The 17666-nt window shown below is 37.2% G+C and overlaps 1 pseudogene; it reads left to right on the forward strand.

Moving 5' to 3' along the window:
* Positions 1 to 17666, forward strand: part of LOC112916882 (cytokine receptor-like factor 3 pseudogene) — a 171257-nt pseudogene that overhangs the window by 90141 nt on the left and 63450 nt on the right.

Consider the following 17666-nt stretch of genomic DNA (forward strand, 5'->3'; position numbering starts at 1 on the left):
CTATTATGCTTAGTGAAATATGCATGAGACAGTTTCCAGGTAAAATGTAGGTATTTCAATGTGTTTAGTGATATTTGTATAAAACACATTGTTTGGTGGTGCCTGGTATGCGTGCCCCTGTATTTACTGATCAAGGAGTGAGGCATTGTATTAGTGGTCTATGGTGCTTTTTCTTACTGTATTTAGGAATATATGTATGTTACATTGTGTTTAATTGTGTGAGGTATGTGAGACTGTGTTCAGGTATTTTGTGTGTGAAATACTTGGTTTGTGTTATGTAGAGTGTGGTAGTACATTTAGTGGCTGTGTAGTAAGAATTTTTATTTAGTAATGTATATATGAGGCACCAGACTACAAGGTTTGTGATATATGTACATGATTATGTATTTAGTGACATGTGTTTGAGGGAATATGGGTATTTTTTATATTGTATGAGTTGATTTGTGTAGAGTTATATGGTAATTTGGTACTCTCTGTATTAGCATAAGACAGTGTTTAGTAAATGTGGTTGTGTACTCCTGATTAATGATGTATTTGTGAGAAGCTCTGATTAGAATGTGCCTCCTTTCTACTTTGATCAGTAACATATGTGTGAGATACTCTGTTTGATGGTGCCTGGTGAACTGGCTACTTTGTTTAGGAATATGTGTGTGACTGTTTTTAGTAATGCCAAGGGGTGTGTTCCTTTGTTTAATAATATTGTGTGACATTGTGAGACACTGTGTTTAACAGTGTGTGATAGCTGTGCTCCCCTGCTTAGTAGTACATGTATGACCTTGAGTTCAGTGCTGCGTGTGTGCTAGTATAATTAATGAAGATGTGTGGGGCACCATGTTGGAAATGCCAGGAGCAGTGTTCCACTATGTTTGGTGGTACCTGTGAGACACTGCTTAGTATTTCGTATGTGGAGTGCTGCTTATGTTTATGATATATATGTGAGACCATATTTGTTGGAGTCTGGTGTGTCACTACTCCATTTAGTGATATTTGTGTGAGGCACTAAATTTCAATGTTCTGCTTGGTGTGTGTGCTACTGTGTTTATGTTATTTGTCAGAAGCTTGTGTTTGGTGATGCCTGATATGTACACCACTATATTTAGTGATCTATGATTGAATACTGTGGTTAGTGGCATAGGGTATGTATGGTATAGCATTTAATGATATTTATGTGTGATGCTGTGTTTACTTGTGTGTGGTGTTTAGTGATATATGTGTGCAATATTGTTTAGTAGTATGTGGTTAATGTACTACTTTTTTACTGATGTATGTATGTATAAACTGTTTAATAGTGTTGCATGTATGAGTTACCTGTACAGAGATAGATGCATGCATCATTTAATTTAGCACTGCATGGTACTTATACCTCTTTTAGTGATACATATTAAAATTCTGTTTCATAGTCCTATATATGTGTGCATGTTACTGCATATGACGACATATGTGTGAACAACTCTGTTTAGCAAAACATTATGTATATGCTTCTTTACTGGTGATATACATTGAGGAATTGTTTAACACTGTGTTTGGAAGTATATGTGTGTAATACAGCTGACCCTGAACAACAGATGCCAACCCCTATGTGGCCAAAAAATCCACATATAAACTTTGACTCCCCCAAAACTTAATTACTAATATCCTGCAGTTGACCAGAGGCCTTACTATAACATAAACAGTAGATTAACACATATTGTGTATATTTATTATATAGTATATTCTTATAGTAAAGTAAGCTAGAGAAAATAAAATGTTATCAAAAGAATCATAGGAAGAGAAAATACATGTATAGTACTTTACTGTATTTATTGTAAAAAATCTAAGTGACCAAGTAATTCAAACGCCTGCAGTTTAAGGGTGATGAACTGTACTTTGTTTCACGATATATGTTGAAATAGGTTGAAACACTGTATTTAATATTCAATAATGACATGTCTATGTTACTGGCTATAGTGATACATTTATGAAACAGTGCATTTAGCCTTATGAGCATATTATTAAATACATATCTCTCTCTCTCTCTTACACACACACACACACAAACCCCAATCATATAACTAAGAGGAGTGCTTCACACATACATAAGCATAGTGCCTCACACAAACCTCAGTAAACACAATACCTCAAACACACATCACTAAACACACTACCACAGACACAACACACCACTAAATTCACTGTCTCTAAACAGTGTCTTCATAAAATCTACACACATCACACACCACTAAACTCAGAGACTCACATGCACACAGATGTACACACTCTACTTGACATATTACTTAAAACGTTTTAACATCTCGGGCAGCCCCGGTGGCCCAGCGGTTTGGCGCCGCCCTTGGCCCGGGGTGTGATCCTGGAGACCTGGGATCGAGTCCCGTGTCGAGCTCCCTGCGTGGAGCCTGCTTCTGTCTCTGTTTCTCTCTCTCTCTGTCATGAATAAATAAATAAAATCTTAAAAAAAAAAAAAAAACATTTTAACATCTCACACATTACAGAAGCAATGCCTTACACATTATTGTATATGATAAAAACAGGACCATATATTCTCAGAACTAAAGTATTACTCACACCATGCTTATCAATAAAACTACATTTCACACATGTTAATAAATATAGTGCCTCACACGTCACCAAAGCCAGTGGCACACATACCATATAAAAGTAAACAGTGTCTCTCACATACTTTTGTTTTAAAGATTTGTTTATTTATTCATGAGAGACACACAGAGAAAGAGTCAGACACATAGGCAGAGGGAGAAGCAGGCTCCTTGCAGGGAGCCCGATGTGAGACTTGATCCCAGGACCCTGGGATCATGCCCTGAGCCAAAGGCAGACACTCAACCCCTGAGCCACCCAGGTGTCCTTCTCACATACTTTTCTAAGTATGTGAGTTTTCTAAACACAGTGATTCAAAATCATCACTAAAAAGATTAGCACACAACTAAATATTAGCACACAACTAAATAACTGCTGTGTCACATACACATTATTAACACAACAGCTCGCATACATCACTGAAAACATTATCACACATCATTATATAGAGTCTCACAGCTACAATTCACAACTACTCAACAAAACACAATGACTCATATGCAGTATGAAACACACAGTCACCTACATCACACACCACTAAACACAGTGCCTTACAGAGTCACTATTAAAACAGTGTGTTATATACACAATATTAAATACAATATAACATACTATAAACAACTAAACCTCCTATCTCACAAATATCACTAAACCAAGAATCCGTATACCACATAGCACTAAACACCATGCCTCACATACACAGAACTAACTACAGTACCACACACACCAAATACTACCAAGCATAATGTTTCAATATAAATCAGTAAGTTAGTAACACTTGCAAATATGTTACACAAGGACACTAGCATGCTTGAATCACCTAGGTTGGCCAGGCCCTATTCCAATACAATATTACTCACTTAAGGGGAAAGGAAGTAAGTTTCAGACTAATCTCTAGTATGTTTTCTTCACATACATGGAAATATATGAGCATGCATTAAATACCTAATAAATCCTAGATACAAAATTACATGGAATTTTGGAAGAAAATGAGCATGCATGGAGCACATAGTGTACACTACTTTCTGTTCTGGTGAAGATTTTACACATAGAGGCAACAAGCATGCATGAAGCACTAATTACAGGCATAATTCTAGTTTAACATCATTTATACGTATGGGAAGCAAGCAAGGATGGATTCAGCTCCTAGTATACTCCAGGCACTACTCTAGTACAGCATTACTCAGAAGTAAAGAAGCAAGCATGCTTTAATTGCCTAGTATATGCCAAGTGTTCTCTAATATTACCTTATTTAAACATAAGGAAGGAAATGAGCATGCTTGAATGAATCTAGTATATGACAGGCCCTAGTCTAATACATTACCCACATGCAGAGCAAAATAAATGATGTGCAAAAAAATAATAATAAATAAATAAATGATGTGCATGGAGCACCCAATACTTGCCAGTTACTGTTCTATTAAAACATTAGAAACATACAGAGACAGAAACAAGTATGAACTGAGCACTTAGGAGATACCAAGGACTAGTCTAATCCATTACTCCCAATCAAGGAGGAAAGAAGGGGTCTACATAAAGCATCTAGTACATATCAGGGATTATTTTAACATAACATAACTCACACATGGGAAGAAAGATTTAAACTGCATGAATTGCCTACTATATGTCAGATACTATTCTATGATAAACTTATACATGAGGGAAGGAAATGAGCATAAATTAAAAGCTTAGGATAGGCCAAACCATGTTCTAGTACAACATTACACATAATTCAGAGGAAGAAAACAGGATTACTTTGAGCACCTAGAATATGTGAAGCATGATTCCAGTGCAGTATTACTCACACAAGAGGAAGGAAAGGAAATAAGTATGAATGCATCATCCCGTACATGGCAGGTGCTTTTTAGTACAATCTTATTTCCCTATAGAGAAAGAAAACCTGCATGCATGAAGCACCTGTGTGTGCCAGACACAATTCTAGTATGCCTTTACTCACATGTAGACAAAGGGGATGAACATACAAGGATCACATAGTAAATGCCCCCGTACTATTTTAACACAGTATAACTCATATATTGGAGAAAGAAAAGAGCACAAAAGAATGCCAAATATGTGCCAGGTACTATTCCAGGAGAGTATTATCCTCATACAAGGGAAAAAAGAAGCATGCATTTTGTAACAAGTTCACATCAAGCACTATCATAATTCATCATTTCTTATATAATATGGGGAGGAAAAACAATGTGTTAAGTGCTTAGTGTACACAAGTCCCTATTTTAGTATAAACTTATAAATAGGGGGCAGGAAACACAGATACATGAAGCACCTAATATATGCCAGGTGGTGTTCTAGTAAAACATAGCTTGCACACCGGGAGAAAGAAATTAGCATGCATTAAATACCTACTATATGCCAAGTCTTATTCTAGTAATATATTACTCACATATAATAGAAAGAAAAAAATATTAAGTATCTTTTATGTGCCAGGCACTGGTCTAATACAATGTTTGTCACACCATAGATGGAAGAAATAAGCATTATCGTCTACTAAAGGTAGACAATCATTCTAGTACAATAATGTTCACATATAAGAGAAGGAAACAAGTCACTAGTATATGCAAGGGGCTATTCTCATACAGCCTTACTCAAAGGAGAAAAAATGAGCATGCCCGGTACACTTGGTACAACCAGTAGAGCACTAATACAACATTGCCTACTATTAGAGGGAAAGTAGCAAGCATGCATTAAGTGCCTTGTTATTGCCAGCCAGTAATTTAGCACCACTTTACTCTTACTTGGGACAAAGAACACAAGAATGCATTGAGCACCAAAAATGTGTCAAGCACTATTCTAATACAGCACTACATACAGGGCAGGAAACAGTATTTCATGGAGTGCCTCAAATATACCAGATACAACATTACTCACAATAGGGTAAAAGAAGCAATCATCCATATGTACCTTTGATAAGGCATATAGTATCCTGGTGCAAATTAGCTCACATATAGGGGAAAGAATTAGTCATAAATGGAGCATATTATATATGTTAGACACTAGTACAATGTAATTCACACGCTGGGAAAAGAAAAAGTAAACATAAATTGCCTAATACATGCCAGTTACTAAGTCAGATAAGTAAACATAAATTGCCTAATACATGCCAGTTACTAATCTAGTCAGATAATACTCTAATAAAGGGCAAAAATAAAAATAATAATAAAATAAACATTTACAGAGCTGCAGGTATAAATCAGGCAACATATTAGGAAAAGGTAAGCTTGCATCTATTAAATACTTAGTTCTATACTAGCACGTATATTAAGTATGTATTAACTGCTGAAGGCATGCCAGAAAAATATTCTCATACAAAATCACTCATAAATTAGTGGAAGAATAAACTGTATATTGAATGCCTAATATTTGTCAGGCCCTATTCTAGAACAATCTACCTGGCACATAGAAAAAGGAAAGGAGCATTCCTCAAAAACCTAATATTGGCAAATACTAATCTAATACATTACTCAAACATAAGAGAAGTAAACAAGAATACAGCAAGCATCTAGAAAAGGCCAGGAACTATTTTATCACAACTTTACTCACAAAGAAGAGGAAAGAATGCTCTGAGTATATGTCAGGCATTTTACCAAATTCACACAGAGGGGCAGGGAGCAAGGTACATCCATGCCTACTATACACCAAGTACTTTTCTATTATAACCTTTTATATTATAACCTCACACATAGTGGGAGGAAACAAAGCCACACAGCGTACTGAATATATGACAGATACTATTCTAGTATATTACTTACATATACTTATTCCTTTCCCAAAATGACAGTAAGGTTGTACTAGCATAGTACCTGAAATATATTCTGGTACCGTATCACTCACACATAGTAGGAGTGATGCAATCATGCATTTCATCCTCTTGTATAAGTCAGATACTGTTCTACTATAATATAAGTCATATATAGGAGGAAGACAAAATGTATTGAGTGTGTTCCTAGTCTATGCTAGGTTCTATTCTAACATTATCCACACAAGAATGAAGGAATAAAACATAAGTTGATCACATAAAATCATACAGGGAATATCTAGTACTATATTATTCACAGATAGGAAAAGAAAACAAGCTTGCATAGTTTTACCTAGTATAGGCCGGGAATTATTCAAGAATAGCTTGGTCCACACATACTGGAATTAAGTAAGCATGCACTGAGTCCTAGTATGTGCAAGGTGCTATTAATTATGAACTTAATCATATGTAGCCGAATGAAATGAGCATGCAATAGGCACCTAGTAAATGCCAGATCTTATTATATACAACATTGCCCACACATAAGCAAAGGAAACAAGGATGTAGAGCAACCAGTGTATGACAGCACTACTCTAATAAGACATTATTCACACACGGGAGAGAGAAACCAAGTATAAGTGAGCAACTAGTTTGTGCCAGGTACAATTCTCGTGCTACATTCCCCCCCAGAAAGAGAAAAACAAAGAGGCATTGAACACTTAATATGTGTCAGGTATTATTGCAGTAAAATATTACTTGCACATCATGTGAAAGAACAAAACATGCATTGAGCCAGCAGCATATGCAAGGTACTTTTTAATTACAACATTACTCATACATATGGGGAGGCAAACATTTGTGCAATTAGTGTCTATTATATGCTGGACAGTATTCTAATACATCATTACTCTCACATTGGGAAATACTATGAGCCTACATTATGTGCAAATTATATGCCAGGCACCATTTTAGCACAACATTACACACACATTGGGAAAAAGGAAGGACATATGCATCAACTGACTATTGTGTGCCTGGAATTATTCTAGTAAAATGTTATTCTAGCATTAGTGGAATGAAATAAACGTGCATGAAGTACCTTGTACATACCAGATAATATTCTAGTAAAAACGTTACTCACACATGAGTAAAGGCAGCAAGTATTCATTAAGTATGCCACATTAAGTATGCTAGTGCAACATGACTCTCATGCTGGATAAGAAAAGGAACATGCATGGGATACCTAGTATACGCTGGATGATTTTTGCTATGTCCTTGCCTACACTTAAGGGAAGGAATCAAGTAGTCTTGGAGCACAGAGTATTGCTTAGTACTCTTCTACAACATTACTAACACATAGGAGAGAAAAGGAATTACGCACTAAATTCCCAGTAATTCCAAGTGCTATTTCAATAAAACTTTACACACGAGGAGAAAAAACTACCATTAATTGATCCCTTAGGGGATTCCTGGGTGGCTCAGCGGTTTGGCGTGTCTGCCTTTGGCCCAGGGCGCGATCCTGGAGTCCCGTGATCGAGTCCCATGTCGGGCTCCCTGCATGGAGCCTGCTTCTCCCTCCTCCTGCATCTCTGCGCCCCTCTCTCTCTCTCTCTCTCTCTCTATCATAAATAAATAAATATATCTCTTAAAAAAATTGATCCCTTAATTCAAGCCTGGCTCTGATCTACTACAACCTTATTCAAACACAGAAAAAGCAGATACAGAGAATACTTCATGTTTAAGAAGCATGATTCTAATACAACTTTGTTCATATTTATGGAAAAAAATAAGCTTGCATGGGGCACCAGGTATATGCCAGGCAATCAATATTCTAGTGCATCAAAAAAAAATATTCTAGTGCATGATCACTCACACATATGTGTAAAGAAGATAGCATATATTAAGCATATTAAGCATTTAGTGTGTTCCATATATACATATATATTCTATTTCTGTAATTCAAATCGACTCTCATATAAGTAGAGAAAAATATGCATGTATTGAGCTTCTAATATATGCCTATTGCTATTCTACTGCATTACTTACACTAATGGGGAGGAATTGAGAGAGTATGTAGTATATCTCAAGTACTATTCTGGGATAATCATACTCAAGCAGAAAGGCAAGAAATGAGCTTGCACTGAGTATCTAGTGTATATGAGGGTTTTTTTTTAAATATTTTTTAAAAGATTTTATTTATTCATGAGAGAGACAGAGACAGAGACACAGTCAGAGGGAGAAGCAGGCTCCATGCAGGGAGCTCAACGTGGGACCTGATCCCGGGTCTCCAGGATCAGGCCCTGGGCTGAAGGTGGCACTAAACCACCAAGCCACACGGGCTGCCCTGTATGTGAGGTTCTATTCTAGAAAATGTCACTTACCCATAGAGAAATAAAGCAAGATTGAATTGAACACTGAGTATATGTCAGGAACAATTCTAAGACAACCTGACTCACTAATGGGGGAAGGGAACCAACAGACATTGAACATCCATACCAGCTACTTTTCCAATACCAATTTGCTCATATATAGGGGGAAGGAAGCATAAATGCATTGATTGCCTAAAGTATGTCACCTACTCTTCTAGTACAATCTTACACATAATAGGGGAAAGGAAACATGCATGAATTAAACTCCTGCTATATGCTAGTCTAGCGCATTCTAGTCTAGTACAACTTTAGTCACACATAGTGGGGAGGAAACAAACATGCACTGTGAATTTAATATATGCCATGCAACCTTACACATATGAGAAGGAAGTAAGCATGATAAAGCAACTAGAGTATGCCAGGCATTCTTTTAGTACATTTCTCACATAAAGGGTGAACAACCAAGCATGCATTGAGCACTTTGTATATGCCAGGTGTTATTATCACAGCATCACACACAGTGGGAAGGAAACAGTCATGCACTGAGTCACCAGAATGTTCAAGGGTCTATTGTGGCACAACTTTATTCACACATAGAGGTAAGTAACATGCTTGCAGTGAGTGCCTGATATACACCAGGTACAACTTGAATTAATGTTAACTTTCACATTGGGAAAGAAAATGAATATGTATTTAGTGCCAAGTATTTGCCAGGCACTGTTCTAAAAAAAAGCATAACATTACTCACAAACCAATGAAATGATACCATATTACTAAGTGCCCAATATTTCTCAGATACTATTCTAGTATAATTTACTCATTCGTAGGAGAAGAAAACAGGCATGCAAGGAGTACCTGGTATTGCAACACACTGTTTTAATACAACATAAACCACAATTAGGAAAAAGAGAGCATGCATTCTTTAAATGCCTGTGTATGCCAGGCAGTTTTTTAGTACAATCTTACTCTTACGTAGAATTACTAATGCACTCATACATTTCACACCTAGATTGAGCCAAGCACTGAACTCCAAGTATATGCCAGACACTAATCTAGTATAGTACTTCTCTCACTCATAGGGAGAAGAAAGGATGCATTCATTAGAATGTATTCTAGTTTATAATCAATACTACTCAAGTAGAATATACCCACACATAGAGGAAGGAAACCAGCCTGCGTGGAGCACGTAGTATAGGCCAAATAACATGCTAGAATAATTTTACTCATGCATAGAAAATTAAGTGAGCATGCACTGAACACCTAATATATACCAGACACTATTCTAATACAATCTTACACATCAAAGAAAGACATGATTTTTAGAGCATATGTTGGTTCAAAACCTCTGAAGCTTCCCAGGTGAAATTTGAAACTGGCTCTGTACATGGAGGGCAAGAAGAAATTTAAGAAAGAAGCAGACCACCTCAGATTGGTAGATAGCAGGTCTAAGAAGCAAGGGACCTTACCTGTGAGGCTTGTCTTGGGTGGCTGGGAAACAAGTAGATCTCCACATTTATCTCCAGGAATCTTGAAAGCTTATATAGAAGCCTTAACAGGGTTCAGTCACATATCCACCCAAATTGCAACAACACATTGTTCTCCTAGGGCTCATCTTTGAAATGGCTCCAGCTATGGGAATGGTGGATGGAATGTACATCCCAAGAACAGGAGAGTGGGTGTGAAGCCTCTTGATTGCCTGGTTCCAGCTTGTGGGTCCACCAGCAGTCACATCTTCTTGATGACCTCATCAGACACACCCTTCATGACTGGCTCTCACAATCTTATTCCCCCCACCTGTCTCACAATGTGCTGTTAGCAATCGGCAAGGGGTTTCATTAGCATGGAGGTGGCTCATTTGGCTACTATCTTGCTGCATTGGAGGCAAATGCCACAGCAATAATATAGGCACATGTAAGAGAAAACACAGATTAAAATACTGATTCCTGAAATAAGTAACTTTTTTTTAATAAGAGCCCTATGATCTAAACCATTGATTTATTAAGTCCCTGGATTGGGGGTTGGATCATTCAGGGCATTCACTTTTGATATGTAATCTAATAAAAATGTGACATTAGCAGACTCATAAGGTATGAACACACAGCATTCTGCTTGGATAATGGCACAAGTATGTCCCTGGGAGGTATTAATAATGTCCAAGACCATATTATTTTGGAGACAGTTTTTCTCACTAGAGACATTTCAGTGTCCAGCCTGTGTTCCATAAAGACAGGTTTTGCTGACTGTCATTTAAGGCTTGTTGAATGAATCTACTATGGGCTTCTGTGTCTATAATGTTCTTATGGACTGTATAAAAGCCAATGGAGAGAACAAAGACAGTGGCCAAATGATTGTACCAGTGGAAAACAGAATGTGCCCATCTGGTCTTGAGGAGAGGGAAGTTGGCAGAATTAGGAACTTGACTTGGTTGTGCATACTACACATGTTGGTCAGGGAAGGTAGCATGATCAAGCATGAGGAGATGGTCTGGGAGTGGGATATGCCAAATCAAGACCCCATATACTCCCCCTCTTTCAATGGTGCATGTTCCATGCCAGGTATAGTGTATTTTGAGAGGTCTAGCTTGCAGCAGAACAATGGGATCCCAGTGGAGATTGGAACCATATCCTATCTGCCTGCAGTTCTTCTGAACAACAGTGAAAATTATTAACCTAGTATTTCTCACAGATAAAACACATTTTTCCCTAATTTTTCTTATTTCATATGCTAAAATGGCATGCACTGTTTTATCTGATAGCCCTTTCGAATACATCAATAACCCGTGATTTTTTTTAAAGATTTTTTATTTATTTATTCATTTGAGACATAGAGAGAGAGAGGCAGAGATACAGGCCGAGGGAGAAGCAGGGTCCATGCAGGAAGCCTGATGTGGGACTCAATCCCAGGACTCCAAGATCACTCCCTGGGCTGAAGGCAGGCGCTAAACCGTTGAGCCACCCAGGTGTCCATAGCCTGTGATTTTTAAATGACTTTGTGTTATCAATCCTGATATTCAGTTGTGATTTAGCCATGTTTCTGAATTAATTTCTATCCTTCCTGTTTGCAATGAACTCCCTCTTTTATCTTATTTTATTTTTTAAAAAAATTGTATTTACTTATTCATGAAAGACACACACAGAGAGAGAGAGAGAGAGAGAGGCAGAGACACAGGCAGAGGGATAAAAGCTGGCTGCATGCCAGGAGCCTGATGTGGGACTCGATTCCAGGACTCCAGGATCACGCCCTGGGCCAAAGGCAGGTGCCAAACCACTGAGCCACCCAGGGATCCCCAAACTCCCTCTTTTAGCTTGTCTTTCCCTCTACTTTCTTGGTTCTGGTTTTTAGCTACTTTGACTGTTTCTTTATGTTGCAAATATTCTTGAGAGATTTATGATGTAATGGTTGAATTTTGGTTGACTTCTTCTATACCTTTCATCTTGAATAAAATTACTGATGCCTTTGCCTTCCTTTATTTCCTTGTCTTATCTCCGTGTATCTGTTTTCTGTGAAGCTGGCCTGCCATGCTATGCCACCTTTGTTTTTAGAAGTTAGATTCTCTTAATTATTTCTTCAACAATTTGCCTTTGTTTTATTTTCTGTTCATTTTTATGGCCATCTAAACCCATCTCTTTAATTTCCCATCTATTACTGAAAGTCCAGTTGACTGTATTCTCTTTTTTTTATTGTACCTGAGGGACCTAATAGCAGCACTTATTTCAACAGATTATACATGCTTAGCATAAATCAGGCAAATCCTATAAATGGATTCGAATCAGTTGAACAAGATAAGATCTAGATATGACTGGTTTTACTCAGTCAGAAGCAGTGTGATCTAAATAAAAAGAAATTAGGATTGATCAAAAGTTTTAAACTCATCCTGTGATTTCAAAAACATTTTGACCCAAATAAATTTGTTTTATATGGCTCACTTGATTCAGGTAATTTTTATAGGTTTAACTTGGCCTGCATGAGTCCAAATTAATTTTAGAGAATAGGACAGTGTGCCTGATTGACTCAGTAGGTTAAGTATCTGCCCTCACTGCTGGTCATGATCCCAGGATCCTGGGATTGAGCCCTGAGTCTTGTACCCACCACCACCTGTGGCACCCCCCCACACCTACTTTTAGGCACATACTCTTACACTCTCTCTTCCTAAATAAATAAATAAATAATAAAATCTTTTAAAAAAAGAAAGAAAGAACAACTTTGACTAAACCAGAACTGGTTTAAATTAGTCAGAACCTATGTAAAGATATCAAGCCATTTTGTTAAAGCTCATGGGTATTGGTGCAAGGTTCTTCCAGCTGTGACTGACCTGAATGACTAGAACCAATTAACACTTCTTATAAAGGCCTAACTTTACACTATAACCGTCATTAACTAAATATATGTTTACTGAGCTCATTCTTACTGTAATAGATTAACCAAAACCAAGTAGAGCCTGACAGAGTAGGTCACAAAGTTCTCTTTACAAAGTTCTCCTCAACTTTTTGCTCCTCCGTGTGTGGTATATGTCTCAAAACTAAATCCAATTTCTGGGTTGATCTTGAGGTCTTGACCTCAGAAATCTGAATTACAGCAAACATTTCTTGGTTTCATCCCAAATGAATTCATTTGTCCTGACCTCAAAGTTGCAATTTCTAAAGTTGATCTCATTTCCTTCAAAGTGAATCTTTCTGCCCTTTAAAGGGAAGATGCTGAGGCAGGCAGCTGACGATTACTTTAGAAGAGCTTGGAAGAAAGTGCCAGAATAATCGCTTTACATATATTATCCAATTCCATCCCCTCAAGAACTTTATGAAGTCTCTGCAGTGCTGCCTTGGTTTCCAAGAAAATAATATTTCTAAAAGATACACATTGAAATTATTTTAAACTTTCTTTGGAAGCCTCTTTACTCCGTCAGGTGTACAACCTCCCAAAAGAATTTGTGTCATCCTGCCGTTTTTGGAGTGCAGTCCTATACACCCATGGCCACAAAAATCACTTTGTAATGCATAATTATTTACATAAAACTCTGGGCATCCGTGGGCTGTCCTTTGTGTTTACATTTGTGCCAGGGACTATATTCATATAGCTGTACTAACTTGGATACGTTACAGAAGTATACGCCCAATATGCACTTTTAAAAAAGAGTTTAATTTGAGCTCCAAAGGAATGCCATTCTTTTTGAGGATCACTTTGGTGTATGTTTCTATGCCTCTATAAGGATGTGTGACTTTTCCCCCTTTACCATGAGAGGTAGTACAATGAGTGTTGGCCACCCTGCATGGTCTCCTAATGTTGCAAAAGTCCTTCTCTTGTCAAATTTTACTTCTCTGGTTTTTTAAGGTCAAATTCCCTTGTTCTTTAACTTATCCTTGTGGATTCTTTAATGAGAAAGCAATACAATATGGTCTCATGGTTAACAGAGTGGACTTAAGTTCCAGTTGTATTACTTAACACCTGTGTGATCTGGGCTGCATATTTAACTTGTCCAGACTTCAATTTTTTCATCTATAATGAGGATAATTACAGGTGGCTGGGAGATTACATGAAGGTCTCCATGTAAAGTGCTTGGCCATGTAAAGTGCTTGGCCTTGCACAAAATAAGTGCCCTATAAGTGTTAGCTGGTACTACAACTACACAATAATGTTTACTTATAACTATCACTGTTGTTATTATGTACAAATCTATTCCTCAAATTCCAGAAGTAAGTGTTGCTTTACTCTTATTAATAAAAAAGCAAAATCAAACAAGTCTGGTAATTTACCAAAGGCCATATGAGAGCAATTTCTTCTTGGATTATTATCCATTAGAGTGCTTATAAAAAAGTCTAACATGGATGTTTATGAATACATTCATTTTTAAATATCTTTAAAACTCTTTGTTCAGTTAGAGACTGCTCCAAGAACACTGTGGTGCAGGGTAAGATGGACTCTGGTCCAGAATCCCAGAGTCTATTGTCCGTCCTTCTGCTTCTCTCCTGCTGTGTGATCTAAGATATATTCTTTGTATCTGAACCTTCTTGTCTTCCAAGTGGAGAGCACATGTCACAGAGGCTCCTATTAGGTAAGATAGAAGAAAAATTGACAAAATAAGAGGTAAACTAAGAGAGAAAGTAGAAATTATGTCAGTAATGAGAAAGAACCTAGCAATAAATCAGGACAAACCAGAGAGGAGCAAGCCTTTCTGCCCTAAAAGGTCACTTGCTGGAAAGGGGCTATAACACAACCTTTAAAACCAATAGTTCAGCAAGATATTTACCTATAACAAGTATGGGGCAAATGTCACTGTGAAGTGCTGCAATGCAGTTGTGGTTGAAGTATAAATGAGCGTTTGTGATGGATTTACTCAGAGTTGTTAGATAATAAAATGTCATTATTGGGAGTACATGACTGACAAGTTTCCTTGCTGACATGTCATAAAACAGAAGTGTAGCTCAAGGGCCTGACTTGTACCTGTGATCTGACACGAAGAAATGATAGTTAAGCTCTAATATGCAGGGTGTGATTTTAGTTGCCATGTTGAAAATATTTCTAAAGCTAGAAAATGAATAAATGTCTTGTAACAGATATAAAGTGCCCCTAGAAAGCTGAATAGCTAAAATAATACTGTGAAGGAAAAAGAATTGCCCTTTTCCTCCAAAAAAGTAAAAACAAAAAACTTCTGGGAAGACAAACAGTTGGAGCTAGAAAAGATGAAGTCCCTAATAAGCCAAACCCATTGGATTATGACACATGTGTGTATAACAGGTGGTGATGAGAATTACAAGAACCTTGTAATGGGAAGTGGTTGAGAAGAAAGGAACCCATGGATGGTTAACCTGAGGATCAAAGAGTCATCCCTTAGAGGTAGCTGAATTCCCAATGTCCTAGGACCTGGCCAGCATTTTGCAAACTGGTATTCAATACAACACTATTTCATAGGACTTAATATAAGAGTTGCAATTCTGCAGATGTTCCAGATTCAAATTAAATTAGTGTGTTTTTTTCTCTGAGGAAGGCATCTCAGAGATTTTAATGTGCTACCACACAATGTTTCTTCAAGAGGGAAAGAAAGTATTTTTCAAACATAATAATGAAAGGACATCTATTAGCATCTCCCAGAACTTGCATTTTTATGAACTGATGTTTGACAGATGCTGATTTAGATGATTTTTGATATTTGAACTATGAAACTGGCAAGCAGATAAAAGAAAGGCAAGAAGCCTTGGCTCATGAGGATCCATACAGTTAAGTGGAGACCAGCAGTATAACTTTGTAGAGTGGTCTGTTCACACCAGGGCTCCAAGAGTAGAGAGAATAGGTTAGAGAAAGACTGAGCCTCTGGAGGCAGTTCTCAAGTTATAGCCAGGGTTCTAGTCAATGGGATTTACGGTGGAATTCCCAGTCTCTAGAGGAGACCATGAACTAGACAAAGAATCCAAGAAAGAGAACAAGAAGTATGCAGTGAGCCACCATGTCAGAGATCGGTTATGTAACTGCAATCTACACCGTCCTGCCCAGCTTGCATTTCCTACCTACCAAATAGCAGATCGATAGAACATTAAGTACATCTTCTCTACTAAATTGTAGAACACAAGTAAATGTTATGTATCTTGCCCTGTTTTTAATTCTGAAAATGGAGAAAATCATTCTGTACATATGTGTATCAGTAGATAAAACTATGGAAAGTTGGACAAGACCACCTATGGAGAAATTAGAAAAGGCTTGACAACAGAAATTCTTGGTGTGGCATGGGTTGATGTGAGGTTCCATGATTTTTAAATAACCACATTATGAATTAAAGAGCTCAAGCAGACCTCTCTGTTTGATCATGTATTTATCCAAAAGCCATTTGGAGCTATGATGATACTCACTGTGCTGCGGATCTGGCACTTGAAATTTTAAAAAGAATAATTAATGTGCTTCCAATTCCACGCTGATAAGACCTGTAATCTGTAAATAATAAACTATAAAGCAAAGTAAACTAAGAGGCCAAAAAGGAGATATATTTATGGTCCTGTTGGTGAAGAGACTGTTGATGGGCACCACCTGCAACTTCCACCCAGTGTTAGTACCAGCTCTCTCAAAATAATACGTTTATGGGAGTGCCTTCCCAAAGCAAACATCTCCACTTTTGTAGCCATCTCAAAAGAATAGAAACTGTGCTGCTCTAAAACATTACTCATGTGATTATTGACTAGATATAATGACCAAAGTCCACAGTGTAAAATTATGGTAACTCACAGTCGATGCTTTGGGAACATTTTTTAGTTACACACTGAATTTTGGGCATTGGAGGTATAAGATGTTGTCCTTGTCTTCAAGAAATGTCAAGTTTAATAAATCAAAAAGAGCACTGTTTTGAGACACATGAAAAGATGCTCAACATCACTCATCATTAGGGAATTACAAATCAAAACCCCAATGAAATATCACCTCACACCTGTCAGAATGGCTGAAATTAACAATACAGGAAACAACAGGTATTGGCAAGGATGCAGAGAAAGGGGAACCCTCTTAGACTGTTGGTGGGAATGCAAACTGGTACAGCCACTCTGGAGAACAGCCTGGGGGGATCCTCAAAATGTTAAAAACAGAGCTACCCTACAACCCAACAATTGCACTACCAGACATTTATCCAAAGGATACAAAAATACAGATTCAAAGGAGCACATGTAATTCAATGTTTATAGCAACATTGTCAACAATAGACAAATTATGGAAAGGGCCCAAATTTCCATTGACTGATGGATGGATAAAGAAGGTGTGTGTGTATACATACACACACAAACACACACACACACACACACACATATACACACTTTCTTTATCCATATATATATATATATGTATATATACACACACCATATATATAATTATATATATAATTCCATATATAATGGAATATTATTCAGCTATCAAAAAGAATGAAATCTTGCCATTTGCATTAACATGAAAGGAACTAAAGAGTATAACATAAAGCAAAATAA

Source organism: Vulpes vulpes, chromosome 8, assembly GCF_048418805.1.
Source record: "Vulpes vulpes isolate BD-2025 chromosome 8, VulVul3, whole genome shotgun sequence".
Lineage (NCBI taxonomy): Eukaryota > Metazoa > Chordata > Mammalia > Carnivora > Canidae > Vulpes > Vulpes vulpes.